Raw genomic sequence first — 19849 nt, 5'->3', positions numbered from 1 at the left:
GTTGATGGCCTTTTAACTTGCAGTAATTTGTACAGAAACATCTTTTCAGTGGTTACAGGAAGGCTGGATGTTCCAGAGGACAGTGTGATTTTGGCTTAAATATGCAGGTAGTTATCAGCTCAAATATGAGTGTCAGCATCTGATCTTCCTGTGCTTCTGATACTACCAATATGTCTAGCAAGCATTTATTTTTTTATTTCAGATTCAACAGAGAGTTACATCTGCTACCCCTCTTTGCCTTTTTGCTTTTTTCACTTCTCCTCCTTTCTGTAATCTTTATTACCATTTGAATTGTTTTTCTATCCAGATAGAAATAAAAACAAACAAAAAAAAACCACTAAATTTTCATCTAGACGGGAGGTCTTCACACTTCCTGAAGACATTTGTTTAAAACAGTGTTGTGACAGCATCTAATGATGCGCACCTGGAGAGTCAAGGCACTACCAAAATTCTGTTGTTCCTCACTGTTCATGTAGGAGCAAAGTAAAACATGGCCCCTACTCATGAGTGTTTACAGTCTCTTTTAAAATGTTCTTCATGATAATGTTATGATGTGCACCTTTCTCTGTACAGCCTTGGGCTACTGCTACCATGCGTAGGTATGTCTTCAGAGGCCTCCAATTTAAATTCTCCCCAGGTTATGCGAACTGAGAACTGCCACCTGGATGCATGGAAAACCTAGCTAGTAGAATAGATGCCATTCAAACTACGAGCACTATCTTATGGTTAACTCACGCTGATACATAACACAGCCATTGGAAGAAATATTTTGGTACTCATTTGCAAAATAGGACTGCCTGCCTTACTGGAACTTCTTTCATATATTGATGGTTTTCTTTGAGATGGGTTGATATAGTTTGATGGCTCTTTCAGTTCAAGTTTGTTGTGTTGAATTTTATGTTTACTTGAAAATCAAACTACTCTTAATTATTGTTAGCTTAATAAAGTGCTGAGAGCAAAGTGGCTTAGGTGTACAGGAATCAAAGCAGCTGTTGAGATAGCTTTCATGTTGAACAGTTTGAGAGGACAGGATGGCAAACAAAGCTGTTAGTGTTCCAGCAGCATTAAAGCTATTGTGATGTGTGGAAAGAAGTTGAAGGGGTAATGGCAAACAAATAGTGAATTGCTGTTTGCTGTTTTGTGTACTGTGCACTTAAAATGTAGGATTTCATTGATGTAAATTAGACCAAGTGTTATTATCTCCTGATTTATTGAAACAAACGTAGTTGGCTTAGAGATTTGAAGACTCTTGTTGCACTTGATGAGAACAGCAGTAGAATATCAGAAGCTGGTAGCCTCCAGTGGGGGTGGAGATGGTTTAAAGGTGCAAAGGGATGTTGAGTAAGTAGAACAGAAATGCTGCAGGACAACAAGCTTGTGGTGAGTGTCTTTACCTGTGGCCAGATAAGGGTAAATGAGGCATTCTTAGTGCTGCTAGGAAAGAAAAGAATCATTATAGCAGCAGCCAGAAACAAAGAAGGAAATTTTAATTTTCTGGTGGTTATTTGGGAGAATAAAGTGTCTAGGAAAGACTTCATCTTTTTTTTTTTTTTCTTTTTAATGAACTGTGTGCTAAAGGCAAGTAGAAGGGTTAATACCTTTAGGCCAAATCGTGACCTGCTGTAGATTTAAGAGACTGGCAGAGTGCTGCTGCTTGCAAGGAAGTTCTGCAGATTTATACCAGTGCAGCTTTCGAAGTCAGCTTTTAAAATACATATTTTAAAATATATATATTATTTATATATATAATATATATATATATATATAATATATATATAATATATATATTATATATATATATATATAATATATATATTATGCAGATGGTCGAGGTACCGACGCGGGGCGGGGTGCTGCTGGACCTTATTCTCACCAACAAGGAAGGACTCGTTAAGGAAGTAAAAGTCGGGGGTAACTTGGGTTGTAGCGACCATGAGATGGTGGAGTTCGAGATCCTGAGCGGAGGAAGCAAAACAAAAAGTAGGATTGCTACCCTGGACTTCAGGAGAGCCAACTTTGATCTCCTCCGGGACTTACTTGGGGCCATCCCGTGGGCCAGGGTGCTAGAAGGCAAGGGGGCCTGTGAGAGCTGGCTAGCATTCAAACGGCTCCTCTTCCAGGCTCAGGATCGTTGCGTCCCTGTAACTAAGAAGTCAGGAAAAGGTGCCAGGAGACCTGCGTGGATGAGTAAGGAACTCATGTGCAAGCTCCACAGAAAGAGGAAAGTACACAATATGTGGAAAAAGGGTCTGGCCACTTGGGAACAATATAAGAATGTAGTCAGGGACTGCCGAGATGCGACCAGGAAGGCTAAAGCCCACCTGGAGCTGAATCTAGCTAAGGAGATAAAGGATAATAAAAAAGGGTTTTTTAAGTACGTTAACAGCAAAAGGAAGGCTAGGGAGAATGTGGGCCCCATACTAAGTGAGGGGGGTGTTCTGGTAACGGGGGATGCTGAGAAGGCGGAAATACTGAACGCCTTCTTTGCCTCTGTCTTTAGTGAAAGGGCTCTCCCCCAGGAATCCCAGTCCCCGGTGGTTGATGAGAGAATCTGGGGAATGGGAGATTTCCCTTTAGTCAGGGAAGAGGTGGTCCGTGAGTGCTTAGGAAACATTAATGTCCATAAATCCATGGGACCTGATGGGGTGCACCCGCGGGTGCTGAGAGAGCTGGCGGAGGTTATTGCTAAGCCGCTCTCTGTAATTTTTCAAAGGTCTTGGAGAACTGGGGAGGTGCCTGAAGACTGGAGGATGGCCAATGTCACCCCAGTCTTCAAAAAGGGCAAGAAGGATGACCCGGGTAATTATAGGCCAGTCAGCCTCACCTCTGTCCCAGGGAAGGTGATGGAACAGCTTGTGCTGGATGCCATCTCCAGACAACTGGGAGAAAAGGAGGTTATCAGGAGTACTCAGCATGGGTTCACCAAGGGGAGGTCGTGCTCGACCAACCTGGTGGCCTTTTATGAAGATGTCACTAGCTGGGTGGACGGGGGGAGAGCGGTAGATGTAGTCTACCTTGATTTCAGTAAGGCTTTTGATACGGTCCCCCATGACATCCTTATAACAAAGCTGAGGAAGTATGGGATAGATGAGTGGACGGTGAAGTGGATCGAGAATTGGCTGACTGGCAGAGTGCAGAGGGTTGTCGTTGGCGGTGCGGTGTCTGGCTGGAGGCCTGTGACTAGTGGTGTCCCCCAGGGGTCTGTGCTGGGTCCAGTCTTGTTCAACATCTTCATCAACGACCTTGATGAGGGGATAGTGGCCACCCTCAGCAAGTTTGCTGATGACATGAAGCTGGGAGGATTGGCTGACACGCCTGAAGGCTGTGCGGCCATTCAGAGAGACCTGGACAGGCTGGAGAGCTGGGCAGTAAGAAACCGGATGAGGTTTAACATAAGCAAGTGTAGAGTCTTGCATCTAGGTAGAAATAATTGCATACACCAGTACAGGTTGGGGGAAGACCTGCTGGAGAGGAGCTCTGCTGAGAGGGACCTGGGCGTCCTGGTGGACGACAGGTTGGCCATGAGCCAGCAGTGTGCCCTTGTAGCCAAAAAGGCCAATGGCATTCTGGGGTGCATTAAAAAGAGCGTAGCCAGCAGGTCAAGGGAGGTGATCCTCCCCCTCTACTCTGCCCTGGTGAGGCCTCATCTGGAATACTGTGTCCAGTTCTGGGCTCCCCAGTACAAAAAAGACAGGGATCTCTTGGAAAGAGTCCAGCGGAGGGCCACAAAGATGGTGAAGGGCCTGGACCATCTCCCCTACGAGGAGAGACTTAGGGAACTGGGTCTGTTTAGCCTTGAGAAAAGAAGGCTGAGAGGGGACTTGATCCAGGTTTATAAATACCTGAGGTGTGGGAGCTATAGTGGCGAGGCTGGTCTCTTTTCAGTAGTGTGTGGGGACAGGACTAGGGGCAATGGGCTGAAACTCCAGCATAGGAAGTTCCGCACGAATGTGCGCAAGAACTTCTTTACGGTGAGGGTGACGGAGCACTGGAACAGGCTGCCCAGGGAGGTGGTGGAGTCTCCTTCTCTGGAGATATTCAAGACCCGCCTGGACGCCTACCTGTGCGACGTGGTGTAGGGAGCCTGCTTTGGCAGGGGGGTTGGACTCGATGATCTCTAGAGGTCCCTTCCAACCCCTATAATTCTGTGATTCTGTGATTCTGTGATATTTTTCTCAGATAAGTATTACGTGAGTCAGACAACTGAATTGAAAAGCAAGAATACAAGCACCAGGTTACTAATACCCTTGTAATAATAATAATAATAATAATATGTATTTTAGCTTTCAGAGAAATTTTGGAAAAAATGCAACAAATAAACAAAAGAATATAATGACCACTCATAAGTAAACCAAGAAGCCAAAACTGACTCCTCAGAGAAACAACCAAAAGAAGAATTTAAAATAAAAGATGAAATAAATAGATCTTGGAGCTGGATCTGAAACACTAGAAACCATTACATAAATATAGGTGTAGATCTTAAAGGCAGTGTAGGATGACATTCTAGTTAGTAGTAGGAGAAAAGTCAAAATGAAAGTGCTGTGAACATCCAAGTGAGACAAAACAACCTACATTTATCCAGCACTTAACATTTTGAAACTGAATGCCATTAAATAAAACAGGAAGTTACATTTATCTTAGGTGCATGGAAAGAAAAAAAGGAAATGGTGTATTTCTAGGGATTCCTTAGCTATGAGCAAAATATTGTTTTGACTGGGGGACTACATTAAAGTAAAACTGTGACTAAGGGAAGTGCTGGTGATATAAAATAAGAGGACATGGTGCTTTGCCTCTGGATTTAATAAAAAACCATGTACATACCATACAGAGGTTAGATTGGCCCTTTGAAAACAAAGCAATTGGAGTTTGGGACAAATTGAGATAATCAATTTCTTTAAGAGAAGACTTTGGCAAACAATTGATTTTGTCTTTGTGAAGATGCTAAAAGTTGCTTTGAAGATATTTAAAGAAACAGCACTGGTCAAGAGCAAACCCAGGTTGTTTTTACTAACTGGCTTCATCCCGGTGGCTCTGCTCTGTGCAAGCCAAGAGCTGGCATGACAGCAGGCTTTGTGGAGTTAAGGAAAAGTGTCACAGGTCCTCTGCTCTTGGGTCTGACCTAGATTCTGACATCACTAGTTCCCTTCATTGCTGGGACAGCAAGGAAGGCAGGGCCCAAGTCTTCAGAATAGGGACTGTGATAGTGCTCTGTTTTGTGGTGCATTTGTATGTAACCTTAGACAAGTTTATTTTTGGAAGTTCAATATGGTAGGGCTTTTTGTAATTGCCATCTGTGGAATGAAAAGCAATTTAGGCAAAAATAAATAAATAAATTTTATTTATATATATATATATATATATATATATATATATATATATATATATATATATATATAAAAGAAAGTGTAGTCATTATCAAAAGCCATGGAAATAACTTGATGCAAATGTTCCATGTACAATAGAAGGGCCAGACTTGACTGTCATGCATGTTGCACAGTAACAGATTTTACTTAAGTACCATGGGATGCCCACACTGCGCCTGAAATTAGAATCTGTCCCAAAAATGGATTATTGGGATACAAAAGAAGCAGTGATGAGGAAAATCAAATGTTACTGAGTTTTTCCTAACCCTTAGCATGTGAAATTTGGCTCTTGGCCTTGTTCCTAATCTTGGACATTTATTGGAAAGAATCAGCAGTAAAAATAATGACAGTATAAAATATCACTCTTCTGTAAGAATCACATCAAATTGAGAGAAAAGAAGTTATTCTTTCACCACCAGTTGCTCAGAGCACCTAGCAGTTTTTTAATACCTAAATATTATCTGTATTACCTGAAATAACAGTGGCTGCATTACCAAGGGGGATTTCCCTGAGGTGTTGTTATCTCAGGTGTTGGTAGCATTAGAGCTCTGGTGTTGTGGAAACTATGAGCAGCCGAAATCTTTTCATTTTCCCCCATATTTAGGTTTTGTCTTTTGTTCTTGTCAAGTTGGAGAGGAGGTAAATGGAAGTTGAAGAGAAACGATGATTAATCTGGGACAATCACATGCAGCATTCATTTATATTCAAAATTTTGCCTTGCAGCAGCTTGACAGCTCCAGGTGGCTAATAAGGCAAAGGCTGCAGAGCTTGTCTCCTTATTAAATGATGTATTTATGACCCTTGTCTCTTATCTTTAGATCACAGCGCTCCAAGAGAAGTTGGTATGGCTGTCCCATGGTCATCTCCAGAATATCACTTGCCAGGTAAGAAGCTTCCCTTAGGGATGGCAGATAGGATTTTTAAACTTCATGGGATGGTGAGGCATGTGGTAAACCCAGCTCCCATGCACTGTCATGAGCCAGAGCTGAAGAAGTCCCCACAGCACTCCAGTTAGAAATCCTATTGTGAATTAAAGCTTCTCTGGGGTTGAAAAGCAGCTGCACCAGGGTTTCGGTCATTCTGGATTAAGGGACATTTTTTGGAATGCCAGAGTGCGAGGGAGTGGCTGGTATTTTGAAGTGTGTAGTGTTACTAATGTTCTCCATGGAAATCATAGTATTGGTACTGAAGGTGAGGCCTCTTAAATAAATGACAGGTACAAAGTAAAAGACTAATTTCTTTGAAGAAATAGAGTGTTATGTTTAATTATTATACATCTCTTTTACTGTTTCTCAGCTGGATGGAGTTTATCATTCAACACAAAAGATTCTAATTTATTGCAACTAAAGGGCTAATTATGAAGACAAATTCTATTCAACATCTTAGCAAAGGCTAAAATCACAAAAATGGTCACTGCAAATGTTTTTCTAATCTACGACTTCTCAGTGACTTTGAGAAAAATACCCTCGTGTTAGTCATACTTCTGGGACCAACTATAAATCTTTACCGCTCACAAGTGAAGCAATAAAATTTCAATGGCAAAATGTTTGCAGTCATAAAAATGTGAAAAATATGCCACTGTTCAGGGACTAAAAGCTGTCCCAGGAAATGCTCTCAAGTCTGTGAATATTTGTTGTGCTGCCTGATTTTTAGATATTATCTTTATTCAGGATTTTACTTTTTGAATATTGTTTTAACTAACCCTCTGTCTGCCAAACATCCTGAAAATAGAAATATTCAATTTATCACTTGTTAGCTAGATGAATGGAAGTATAAGGCAAGTGGTTCTGAATAAGCTGCTTTTTAGGATTACATATCAAAGTATGCCCTTGCACAAAAAATTTTCAGTATAAATTATGTTTTTACTTTATATATATATATATACATATATATATATATAAACATTCTAAAATCTCATTTATTGGAAGCTATAGTAATTTCATCAGGAAAATCATGCTTTAGCTTAAACAAAACAAATAATGCAGGATGTAACACCAAGTGAAACGCAAATGCTGTGTATTAGCAAAAAAATCTGTTCCAGATCTCACTACCTCCTTTCCAGTTCTAATTTGACGCAGGGACACCCAGAATGTAAGAAGTCTTAACCATGCAGATAATTAGTATGCTGGTGTTTAACAAATACTCAGGATGCTAAAGGGAAATCTTCATACTGATACTTTGCTTTCATTCCTTTGCCATTTCAAATTAGCTGAAAGGTTATTGAGGCCAAGTCTCTAGTTCGAAATATTCTACCATCTAGGCAATTTTAATAAGTTTTTGAAATTGTATTATATTGCTGTTGATGCAGCAAAGGATTAGCTTTGGAGATTGTGTTTGTTTGATATTCTGACTACTGACTATGGTCGTGGACATGGAGGTTGCCATCATCTTTGCTTTGTTGTGAGGTCCTTCACGTTCATGTCCTTTGTAGTCACAGAAATCTTTGTGTATACAGGATAAATAAATTCTTTCATCATCGGAGACAATAAGAAAAGGGGATTGGAAAATACTAACCTGTCATTAATTACAGTTCTCTGCTCCATCATGACAGTACAATGCAATCTGGATTTTTTTTCTGCACACCTGTAAGTGTGTAGAAAATGTGCCCCAAGACTCCAATGGTGGAATAGCTGAAATTTTATTCTCTCCAGCAGTCTTGATGCATACATGATAATTTAAACCTTGTTTGTCTTTAGAATTATTTCTTCTCTGTTCCTGTACTTTGTCCTCATATTTATCTAATGCACATATTCTCAATAACACTTTCTTACCCTAGTAAGTCTTGCAAGGTTGGGAAAGCAAGACACACTAGCTAGCTTTCTCTTCTACCACTGGCTTTATTTTTCTTTCTATTCTGTCTTTCACTGCACATAAATACTTAAATATATTTAACACGTCTGCAAGCCCAGAACCCAAGTTTTATCAATAACCATTGCTATGTTTATGATCAGTAGTGTTTAGTAATATGGGCATTGTAGCAGAGCTCACCTAATTCTGGCCCTAACAAACCTGGGTCTGGGTTGAACTGATAGGCCTTTTTATTCTGTCTCTCTTTGAAATAAAAAGTGGGGGGTGTTAGCGATGGGCTGTTCAAAGCAAGAGATGCTTGCCATAGAAACCATGTAGTGAACTGGAAAGCATAAGTGAACCCAAGTCACAAATCTGTGCAAGGTGCATGTTATGTTGTAGCTTGGCTTAAAATATAAATTAAAAAAGTCTGGTCACACCTGCTGGTTGAGGTTGCATATTTTAATGGTTTTGGACTGCTTAGTTTGTTTTTAATTTACTTATCTTCACTCAGCTCAGTTAAATGCATGTTCTTTCCAGGAAAACCCTCAGCTAAGCCATGGTTTGTAGTTTGCAGTTCAGTTCATCAGAAGGCCAAGCCTAACTTGTAGCATGCAGTTCTACATGAGGTCAATGGAGTGGAATCTAGTTGGCAGCCGGTCACAAGTGGCGTCCCCCAGGGCTCGGTGCTTGGGCCGCTTCTGTTTAACATCTTCATTGATGATTTGGATGAGGGGATTGAGTGCACCCTCAGTAAGTTCGCAGACGACACTAAGCTGGGAGGGAGTGTTGATCTGCCTGAGGGGAGAAGGGCACTACAGAGAGACCTGGATAGACTTGATCAATGGGCCAAGGTTAATGGAATGAGTTTCAACAGGGCCAAGTGTCGGGTCCTGCATTTTGGTCATAACAACCCCAGGCAATCCTACAGGCTTGGGGAGGTGTGGCTGGAAAGCTCCCAGACGGAAAGGGACCTTGGTGTGCTGATGGACAGTCGGCTGAATATGAGCCAGCAGTGTGCCCAGGTGGCCAAGAAGGCCAATGGCATCCTGGCTTGTATCAGGAATGGTGTGGTGAGCAGGACTAAGGAAGTCATCCTGCCCCTGTACTCAGCATTGGTGAGGCCTCACCTCGAGTACTGTGTCCAGTTTTGGGCACCTCAGCACAAGAAGGACATGGAGGTACTGGAGCAGGTCCAGAGAAGGGCAACGAGGCTTGTTAAGGGCTTGGAGAATCAGCCCTATGAGGAGAGACTAAGGAAGCTGGGGCTGTTTAGCCTGAGGAAGAGGAGGCTGAGGGGAGACCTTATTGCTGTCTTCCAGTACCTGAAAGGTTCTTACAGTGAGAGTGGGGCAGGTCTATTCTCACTACTGACTTGTGACAGGACGAGGGGAAATGGCCTCAAGTTGCGCCAGGGCAAGTTTAGGTTGGATATTAGAAAGAACTTCTTTACAGAAAGGGTGGTTAGGTACTGGAATGGGCTCCCCAAGGAGGTGGTTGAATCGCCATCCCTGGATGTGTTTAAGAGCCGCTTGGATGTGGTACTCAGGGATATGATTTAGCAGAGGTTTGTTGTTGTGGTATTGTTTTGTGGTTGTTTTTTAAGAGATAGGCTACTGGTTAGGCTGCGGTTGGACTTGATGATCTTCAAGGTCTTTTCCAACCTGAGTAATTCTATGATTCTATGAGATGTCTGCAGTAGGTTGTTAATATGTTTAGGGTTCTTAGTTCACATCAGTTTGGCTTGGAGTACAACGGAAAGCTGCTCTGTTGCAGCACTCCAGTTGTGGGATTCATCCCACCATGTTTCAGTAATGGCAACTGAATCATAGCTTGCCTGCCACACAGTGGCTTCCTGTTTCTCCTACTTGTTGCTCATGCTTTGTGCATTGGTGTAGATGCACTTCAGCTGAGCCATTGTCCTCACCACCCTAACCCCAGCATTATCCCCCACGGCTCATCTCTAGCGAGCCTTTGTTTTATCCCCTTCTCCCTTCATACCTACTTCAAAGCTCTCTCAAGGAGCCCTGCCAGCTTGTGGGCTAGTAAAATCCTTTCCCCTTTGAGACAGGTGAGACCCATCCATAGCCATCAGGCCAGGTGCTGAGTACACTGCCTCAGGGTTGAAAAAGCCAAAATTCCTGCAATGGCTTTCAGCCATGTATTTATCAGATGGGTTTTATGATCCTCTCTGCATCTTTCCCTGCCACCCTAGGGATGAAGGATGACCCCACCTGTACTGCTACCAGAGTGGTTAGTCCATGGACTTTCTGTGTCCAGTTTCAAGCAGAGCTTCCTTGTGGCAGTGTGGAAAAATCTGATTGTTATGAAAGAGGTCTTAAAAGGCATGGCCTTCCAGCCACTGCTGAAAATAGAAGCTGCTTTTCTGTGGAGGTGCTACATAATTTTCCTGTCAATTCGCAAATGATTTGCCTTCAGCATTTCTCTAATTTGCCATGCGGTTCAGTGCCAGTATGCTGTGAAAAATAACTGATACCTAGTTTTTACCTATTCAGGACTGGAGCTGCACTTCCTCTAGGGGCTGACTACCTGAAAACAACAAAGATCCCTCTGGCAGGAGAATCCTAGAAGCAGCAATTAAGTAAGCCTCCTGATAAGGCTTTGCTAAATTCCAATGTTTTTGAAGCAGAGTGACAAATTCTGCAGTTGATTGGAGGGAATCAGGAGAGTGCAGTGAGGGAGCTGACTCTTGCCTGCAGCTGTCACTACTTCTCTGAGTAGTAGGCTGAGGTGTGTGAGGGGCTGGGGCAGTGGAGATCCCCACAGGGAGGCAGCAACCACCATCAGGTCTTGCATCTTGATGCTAAAGCATTTTCATGGCAGATTGAATCTGTAGGGAGTTGAGATAACAGATTTATCCTAAAAAAACTTGCAGCTTCATTAAAAGCATTTCACTGCTATGAGAGATGGTATGAGGTCAGGTGTCTAGTCTATCATGCTTCTGAGTTTTCCTCTGTATCACAGTGATTTTGGTTGACAAAATTTGATTGTGGAAATCAGATTATTTTAATGGAAAAATATGTTTTGTCTTAGTTTTGTACTTCAGCTCAACTGAAACTTTTCTAAACTTCCCCTTCAGTTCAGGTGGGGTGTGTCATAGGATTACTAACAGGAAGCATTATACCAGGCTAATTTTATTTGGAGAAAGAAGTGTTCTTTCTCATTTAAAAGGGAGGAAAAAAGTCAGAAAGTAAATCCTGAGGATGTTCTCATTATTCATGAAAAATGTTACTGAAATCAAACTCGTAGGGACTGGCCAAACATCAAAGTGCATATCCATAGCTGCAGAAGGAATTATTTCAGGCTAGCAGAAATTTACTCAAAACATCTGGTCCTTTCATTAGCATGCTGAGTTCCTATCATCTTTGCTTGTTCATTCTGCCAGACTACAACAGGAGCAAGAGGGATTGTCACTTATGAAGGTTCAACCAGGACTAACAAGCAGAAGGTTTAACTAACGGTTGTGCTAGTCACAATGAGATCACAGCTGGTTCAGTCCCTCTTTCTTTTTATTGCACCTTCGACTTCAGCATTACAACATTTCAACTATTTCCTGCTTTTATTTCCAAATATTCATGTCCGTGACTGAACTTAAGAGCGACATATATGTGTTTCTGCCATGTAGGGTTCGATGCCACTTTCTCATTTAAGGCAAAGGGGAAATGAAAGAAAATTAACTGCAGAAATAGAGGGCTTTACTGAATAACAGATCTCTGCCAGTGCGCTCCGGGGAAGTTACAAGGGAACAAAATGGGCCGAGCCAGGCAGCAATCAAGATCTGTATGTCTGCTGACCACTCATTTTGTATCTGCACCTGAGTCATTTAACTCCCTCTGGGTTGAGACCTCATTTGCTGTAAAACTGCAAAGCTTCTTACGTTTATTGTACACATGTCTACCTACCTTTCCTCTGGAATCTGTCGAGCTGGTGAATGGACTCAGCATTACCCCTCTGAATTTGAAGGTACAAAGTACATCTTGTACATCTTGGGCTTTGAAAATTAAAATCATTTACCAGGGTGAAATAATTTTGTCTTACCTGCCACATTACTGTTCTTGAGAATAACACCTGTCTCATTTTGAGTAGGGGCATCTCAGTGTGACCTTAAATGAACACAGATGAAAAAATGGTTGCCAGCAAGCACAAAGACAGCTTTTGTTGTTCAGCAGAAAGACAAGGTTGTGTTACGCTTACGCCTGTTTTCTTTCACAGCTCTGTCAGTCAGGAATACAATTTCAGAACCCTTCCATATGGTAGATGTTCAGATTCATTTTTCTCAAGGCTTCCATAGGCTTTAGGTTACTTCTCTGATAAGAAACAGTCTTGAAGATGAAATATTATGTTAGGCTAATTCACATGTCCGTTGTAGTAAGAAAATCTGTATTTAATGCCTCTTGTTTTTTTATTACCAGTTTTTACAGTACAATTTGATTTTATTTTTTTTTTACCTTCCTGAATACCTGTATTTACTGTGAATTGTTTTGCTCTGAACTATTGTTCTGTCAGTCTGAAGGAAGGGCTAAAAGGAGATGCTGGTGTAAGTGGGGTAGACTGTGATTCTTAGGCTGAATATTGATGTTACAAATGCAAAATCAACTGTGCAAGGTTTGTGGGTGACACCCTACAATTCTGAATGTTCTTAACCTATTGCTGTTGTAGTAGGTAATTAAGGTAGATATGAGGCTTTTCTGGGTTGAGGGAAATTTCTTTCATTGCCCTTCCCAGAGATTACTGCTTTTGGAAGTGAATGTTGAGATGTACTGGAGCTGGAAGGGTTCTGTAAACCTGGATTATGGTATCATATTTAGTAAATAAATAAAAAACATCCCATCCAAGCAAAACAAACAAACAAACAAACAAAAAAAAACAACAAAACAACCCACCACCACCACCAAAATAGCCAAGTGGTAAATATATTACAGTATATATGACAGCTGGTGGTGCGAACGCATTGCTAGGACTTCTTCTCTAGAGCACATCCTTAGTAATTTTGGAGGGGGTTCTACAGTATGGCATGCAAAGTGAACAAAGTGCCAGACTGCGTTTAATTTCTTCCCCATATGATCTGTGTGAATTAGTGGAACAATCGACTGCCCCAGCATCCCTTTCCAACTGCAGATTTCTTGCTCCCAGTGGTCTCTCTGAAACATGCAACAGCAATGAAACAGAAGTTGCTAAAGCCGCTAATTAGAATTGTAATTAACAGATTAGGGATGTGTCAGGATTCCTTTCCACATGTGAGTTTTGTCCAGGGTATTTCAGCTATAGTTTCTGTTCGTATTAGATTCAGCATTAACCTCATCAGATTTCACCTAAAGGAGAAGCCATGTTCTCTGTTGAATTAACAGTGAAGCGTTTTTTACATGTGGCTATAGGGCTACATGTAATCTTCAGGGGAATTGGCTGATGAGAGTTACATCTGCTTAAGCTGTTTCTGCTGATGGAAAAGATGGAAGTTCAGGGCTCATACAGTGAATCTGTGCAAGAGAGAAAAGTAGCTACTGAAGGAAAAGAATCGTGGAATGGCTTGGGTTGAAAGGGATGTCTCCAGTCTTGGCCAAGGGCAGGTGAGTTTGTTCTTCAGGGAGAGCAAGATTTTTAGCAGGAGAAGGACATAAACAGAAGTCCAGGGAAAGAAATTTTGAGTAGTTTGACAAAGTCTATGAGGCAACCTGTTTCTTTGGGAATTCACAGCCACTTGAACAAAGTTTTAAGGGAATGAAATCACTGATTTTAACCCAGAAGTACTGGTAGCAGGAGAACTGGATGCTTCAGTGGCTTGAGAGGCACCTGGGAGATGGGGACTCCTAGGAAGATGCAATACTTGGATTTGGGTACAATTCTGGGAGGAGGAGATGCTGATCCTTAACAGAATGACAGACAGCTCACTGATAAATTGAGTTAGAGAGTAATAGCATGCTACTTTAAAAAATAAATAAATGAGGTGGTATGCTGCATAAGTCTTGGCTAAAGAGCTTGGCTGTAGGAAGAGAAAATTTAAGTGACGGCTAACATATAGGTTGTTACTGAAGTCTGTTGTTCAAAGTTAACTGCTTTCTTTTTTTCAATGTAACCCAAACGACAATCTTGGCAAGTTTAGAAAGGTAATGAAGTATTCACACAGTATCTTTGCCTTTCTTATATTTCTAAAACATGCATTTGAATAGTATAATTTTGAATTCAGCCAAGGCGGGATTGAAGTCTAATTAACGTGTTATTTGTTTGATGTTTGGGAAGGTTTGGCAAAAAGATGCCTCAGGAAAAGACTGCACCAAATATGCTTGTGATTCTCAAACCCAAATCAGAGCAGACGTAGCAGGGCTACAGTGGAATGACAGGAAAGCTTCCTTCCTGCTACTGTGGGAAAGATTGTGGTATCTCTGCTACTGATTTTCCTTGCTGAGAGCTTTCGGCAGCACAGACAGAACTGTGGCAGTTTGTCACCAGCACAGGGTGACTGTGAGCTAAGTAAGTAATCAAGATCCAGATTCATCATTCTCAGTTGTGAACCAATCCTAATCATGTCTTTTCCAAAAGGCTAATTGGAGTGGGAAAAAGCCTTCTCATCATTGTGTGTGTTGGCTCAAATATGAAGTAAACATGGCAGTGGGGTGAGCCTGATTTTTTTTTATTTTTTTTTAATTTTTTTTTCCCTTTGTAGCTGCATCTCTTCTAGGTTCAGAAGGTGACATTCTTTCAACTTTGAGACCTCTGCTCGTAAAGTTGTATCTTTCCATACTGCCATCTAAAGATCTGGATCATTGCTTTGCTGGATGTGTGATAGTGTAATCTTTGTGAGATTATAACTGTTGTCTTTTGTAGAAGCATGGTGCTTCTAGTAGCGCCTCAAATAACTTAGTTCATCTATCGATTTTCTACTATTTCAGTGTTAAGTGCTTGCTGTTACAGTTTGGACTGCTAGCGTAACTTAAGAGCCAAAGCTGAAAGGTACACAACATAATACTGCTGAAGTTGGAGTGCTTAAGTAGAGATGGAAGCTTTACTGCTTCAGTAACTAAGCAGAGGTATTTCTTAGACTAAAAATACTGTGTTGAATATCAGGAAGTCAAGTTATATCAGCTTAATATTAAATTAATGTTCTTTCATATATATCATTATCTTCTACCATGAGACATGCAGCTGTTCACACAATCTGCACCCAGTCAGTGGTTTGTGACATATCTTCAGCAAGTGTTTTATAAAAAAAACACCGCAGTGTCTAATCTTGTAGTCATCAATTTATAATCTCTAAGTGTATTTCTTAATAAATGTATTCCTTCATAAACTGTATTCCAGCAGAGCGGTGTTTATGTCCTGATAATTACCCTCACTTAATGCTCCTCTGTGACCTTTATGCATGTAAGGAGCAATGAAAATGCACTTGGGACTTGTAAATGTCATGGTCAAGTTTAATTTTTCATGATTGTGAGAAGCTATGATGGAAGATAATGAAATAATTTCTTATCCTGGAAATTCTGTTAAGGTTATACACACTCTGTTTTACCTATGTTAAAATGCCTTCAAGTCACTTTAAGTCATCTATTTTGAGATACTGGGATTCTTCCTTTGCTGGAAAGTGAATGCAGTGACAGAATTTGTAGCAATCTTTCTTGGGTTCCCATTTGCCTTCAATTTTCTGACCCATATGTACATCAATAACAATATTTTTGAAAGCTTGTATTAAGATTGGTTATTTTCAGGTCAGACATCTGGACAGGTGAGTATTTTTTTTCCTAAGATGCCAACTAGAACAGGTTTTGAAAATTACACTACTCTTTGCCAGAACACTGATTATACTGAATAGCATACATCAAGGCTACTTGGTATTCTTAGTCACTGACAGTAAGTCAGAACATTTTCTGTAGGCAATCCTGTGTTTTCATCTTTCTGAGACCTGGGGAAAAAGAAAGGTCATGTTCGCATGGAGAAATTCTGCTCCCACCACACAATGTGAGTTAACTTCACCAGTTAGAAATGTGCTAACAGCTTGGAGTATCTTACGTTCCTTGCTAGTTTTTTTGTTTGTTTGTCTTGGTTTGTTTTTTGTTAGTTTCTTTTTTTCTGTTGCTTTTGGCTTCGTTCACAATAGAATAACCAAATGGAAAGTTTTATTTTTAGGGATTATACTTTTCTCAGACTAGTCACAATTATATAAGTATTGAGACAAATTTTCTTCTTTACGCTCTTTGAATGTGATCGGCATCGGTGTGACTGTTAGCAAAGTGACACCCACTGGCTCCTGAATTAAAAAGTCTATTCTTAGTAGAAGAAGTAGTTATTTATTCAGAGGGTGAGCCATTACCAACTGCAGTTGTGTATTTTTGTTTTTTTTTTCTACGTAAATGTAAGAACTGTGAACTAAAGGCTCATTGAACATAGAATGTCGAGTATGGAGGAAACTGTGAAGTTATCAAATACAGTGCAGAAGAGCAGGAAATGACAAGAGCTTAGAAGAGAGATGTCATCATGGAACGGATCATTTATCAGAAACAAATATTTGTCGGCTTTTCACAAATATTTCTTAGAGCTTTAGAGGCAGTTTTTCTTGCTTTTGTTAAGGCTCCGAATTCTTAGTTACATCTTATCAGTTACAGTTGCTTAGTTGCAATTAAATTGCTGCAAAGGAGGCGAGTTTTAATTGTAGCATCATCAGCCTGATTTCCAGGGAGGTGCAGACACTTTATGTTGCAGAGACTCAGGTGTTTCAGTGGGACCTACCAGAAAGTGCAATAACTGGTATGAATAAGCATGGTGGAGTTTGGTCCTAAATTAATGCCTGTTGCAGCCTAGAGCATTTGTTTGTATTACCAACCTAAGCTATTGCTTCTAAGGGACTCTTTTGCGCATTGATTGCAAAGATTTATTTTAAACAAATCTCCTCTGATAGTCATTGCAAATCACTGCTTTAACTTTTAATTATTGTCTAGGCAACTGTTTTTGTGAATTACGAGTATATTCAATGTCACAAGTGTTTTCTTTCTTCTGCATTCCTTGAAGTTGCTTACAGATACAGGGTGTCTAAGGTTCACTTAATCTGAGAAATAAGAAACCTGGGAAGGACATAAGATAATTAAGTTGATAGTTTAGTGAGAGGGATGCAGAAAGTTCTGTCAATAAAATCATTCAAATTACATACGGATGGGTACATTGACTCCAGACCATCTACTGCTTTTTTTTTTTTTTTCTTGATGCTGTTTTTGAAGTAGCTTTTCTTGTTCTCTTTTCAAGAGAGACATTTTTGCAGGAAAATGCACACAAAGACAGTGCTTTTAACCTAGAATGTTAGTTTGATTCAATCAGTATGATTTTGAGGATAAAAATTTGCAAAACTGAAGAGTCTGGGTGAGGTTTTTCCTTCATAGATCCATGTTAAATTCTGTTGTGTTTATTACAGACTAGCTTTAGAGTTAAGGTTTGAAGGCTTGCTAAGATCTGTTTTTAATAGGATGGGGAGGATTTCAGGTCTGACACGGATGTTAATACACATAGGTATTATGCAGGTCGCTCTGAAAATAATACCTCCTCGTTATTTCCATGGAAATTGCAACAGATACAAATAGCACAATAACACTATTTGATAGAGTAAATTTTCACATACAGAACACTATTTTTCAACATAGTAATCACCATTAGCGATGCATTTTCACCAGCCATGAACAAGAACTGCATACCACACTCATCAAAATCTGCACCGAAGGAGGCAAACCACTGTTGCTGTCATCACTGCTGAGGCACACCACCCACTGCCTCTCTGTGCTCATATCCACTGTTTAGTCACCATAAACATTCAGCAAACATCATTTAATGCAAATAGGTGCCATTTTTTTCTGCACTGAAAGAATTCAGTTCCACTCCTTTGCTTCATACGTTCTTCCATGCTCCCTGGTATCAGTCCTGGGAATTATTGTTTCTAGAGAGTATCTGCTTCATTTGTGCAACATGCATACCTGCATCTCCCCTGCTTTCACGAGCTCTTGGCAAGTCTGGCATTTTGTGTAGAAATTCAGCAGTCTTCAGAGAGAAATCTCTTCAGTGATTTCTTTCATAGGAATTATGACAGTTATTCCCAATTATTTATTGAACCAATGATTATGTTCAAAACTTTGGATACAATAGGAGAAAAATACTGTGTAGCTCTTCCCTCTTCCTAGGTGTTTTACACCATGGGAAACAGCATAGCAGAGAAAGAAGTCATAAACTTTTGTATATAGAAGGAGGTGTCAGACTAAAAAGAAAAAAAGAAATTTACAGTGATATTTCTGCTTGAAAAAGCAATAATTTAAGAGACAAAATCAGGTTTTGAAAAATAAAAAGCTTTTCCATTACTTGAGGTTTGGTTTGGTAAACAACTGTGTACCCTTCACACAGCAGACACTGTTACAAAACTGTACTCTCAGGATTCTCTGAATTGCTGAACCAGGGAATCAACAGCTTTCAAATAGCTGACTTTAATAAGATACTGAATTGTGTAAACTGCTGATGAAACTGTAAAAGAAATGTATTGGAATGGTGTGATCTGGTCTAATCTCAGGTCTGTTCCTGTAATTCTTTTTTCTTACATTTGTGTGGATAATGACTGATGGAATGGATCAACTTTGCCCCTGCCTGGGTATCTGTTTTTATTTTAAATGACAATTTAAAAAAATGGTCGTATTCATTTATCACTGATATATCAATAATTAAATCATCAGAGATACAGATTTCAGTTGCATCTGGAAAAACATAATTTCTGGCTCTAAAATGTATTAGATCTATTGATGCAATTTTGTCTTGCGTAAAATTTCTGAAGAAGCAGTAGACAATAAAAGCAGTGGTTTTACTACAAAGTAAGAGTGTAAGAGGTACAGGAATACTTTAAAAAAAGGATGAGTTGTACGTAAATAAGAACATTTACTCCTTCTCTCAGTAGTGCTTTCTGTTCTGGAACACATCAAACATTAGGGTTCTTCTTACCAAGCACTGGTTAACTGAGTTTTGTTTGATTTCTAACTACACAATTTACCCAGGACACTGCTGGAACCATCAGGTGTCTTTTCAGCTGCCGGTGATCCTATTCATCCTTTTACAGGAAGGATGTTTTTAAGTCCTCTCCTATTCTTATCCCTTAGGTCTGTTATTTCTGGCTCACTGCATGGAAAGCACAGCTAGTAACTCCCCTGAGCAAACCATACCTGGCTGCTCTACGTGTGCCTTTGGAACAAGTAGTTTAATACAGTGTTAAGTGCAAGTCTCGCTTTGAATTTCACAGTACTCTCTTAATGGGAAAGCGATGACTTCACAGCAGTCTTTATAAAGCATACCTCAATAACCAATTGTGTTCTCATTTCTGTACATTCTGTATGTATTTATTCTCTAAATCATTTTAACTTTTACAGTCTCTGTACATCTTAACATCAGTTGCAACCTGAAAATACAAAAGTAATTTGCTTCTGGAAAAAAAAATCCATTTACTATTTATTACTTTACTCACTTAGAACTACCCCTTTCTTTCCATCATTTGTTGTAGACTTTGCCATTCTCTTTGGTTTATTCTTCTAACTTCAGATTTGTGTGTGGTGTTATTAAAGAGAGCAATCTGTTTCCAAGTCCAGGGGAAAACTTAAAGGTATATTGGAGGCAACATACATATTGCCTACTCACAGTGTACAAAGGTCCAAACATTAATAATTTATTCAGAT

At 40.2% G+C, this 19849-nt stretch overlaps 1 protein-coding gene across 7 annotated transcripts in view; it reads left to right on the top strand.

The window, feature by feature from the left end:
* LOC140253806 (protein FAM13A-like) overlaps positions 1-19849 on the top strand; it is a 205333-nt gene that overhangs the window by 122145 nt on the left and 63339 nt on the right. For all 7 annotated transcript variants that reach the window (XR_011904005.1, XR_011904006.1, XR_011904008.1 and 4 more), the window contains exon 4: positions 6182-6247. The gene's annotated coding sequence lies outside the window, so the exon portion shown is untranslated. The remainder of the gene's footprint in view (positions 1-6181; positions 6248-19849) is intronic.

The sequence above is a fragment of the Excalfactoria chinensis genome, chromosome 6 (assembly GCF_039878825.1).
Source record: "Excalfactoria chinensis isolate bCotChi1 chromosome 6, bCotChi1.hap2, whole genome shotgun sequence".
Classification (NCBI taxonomy): domain Eukaryota; kingdom Metazoa; phylum Chordata; class Aves; order Galliformes; family Phasianidae; genus Excalfactoria; species Excalfactoria chinensis.
Note: the sequence above shows the minus strand (reverse complement) of the source record. Positions and strands in the feature narration are given on the sequence as shown.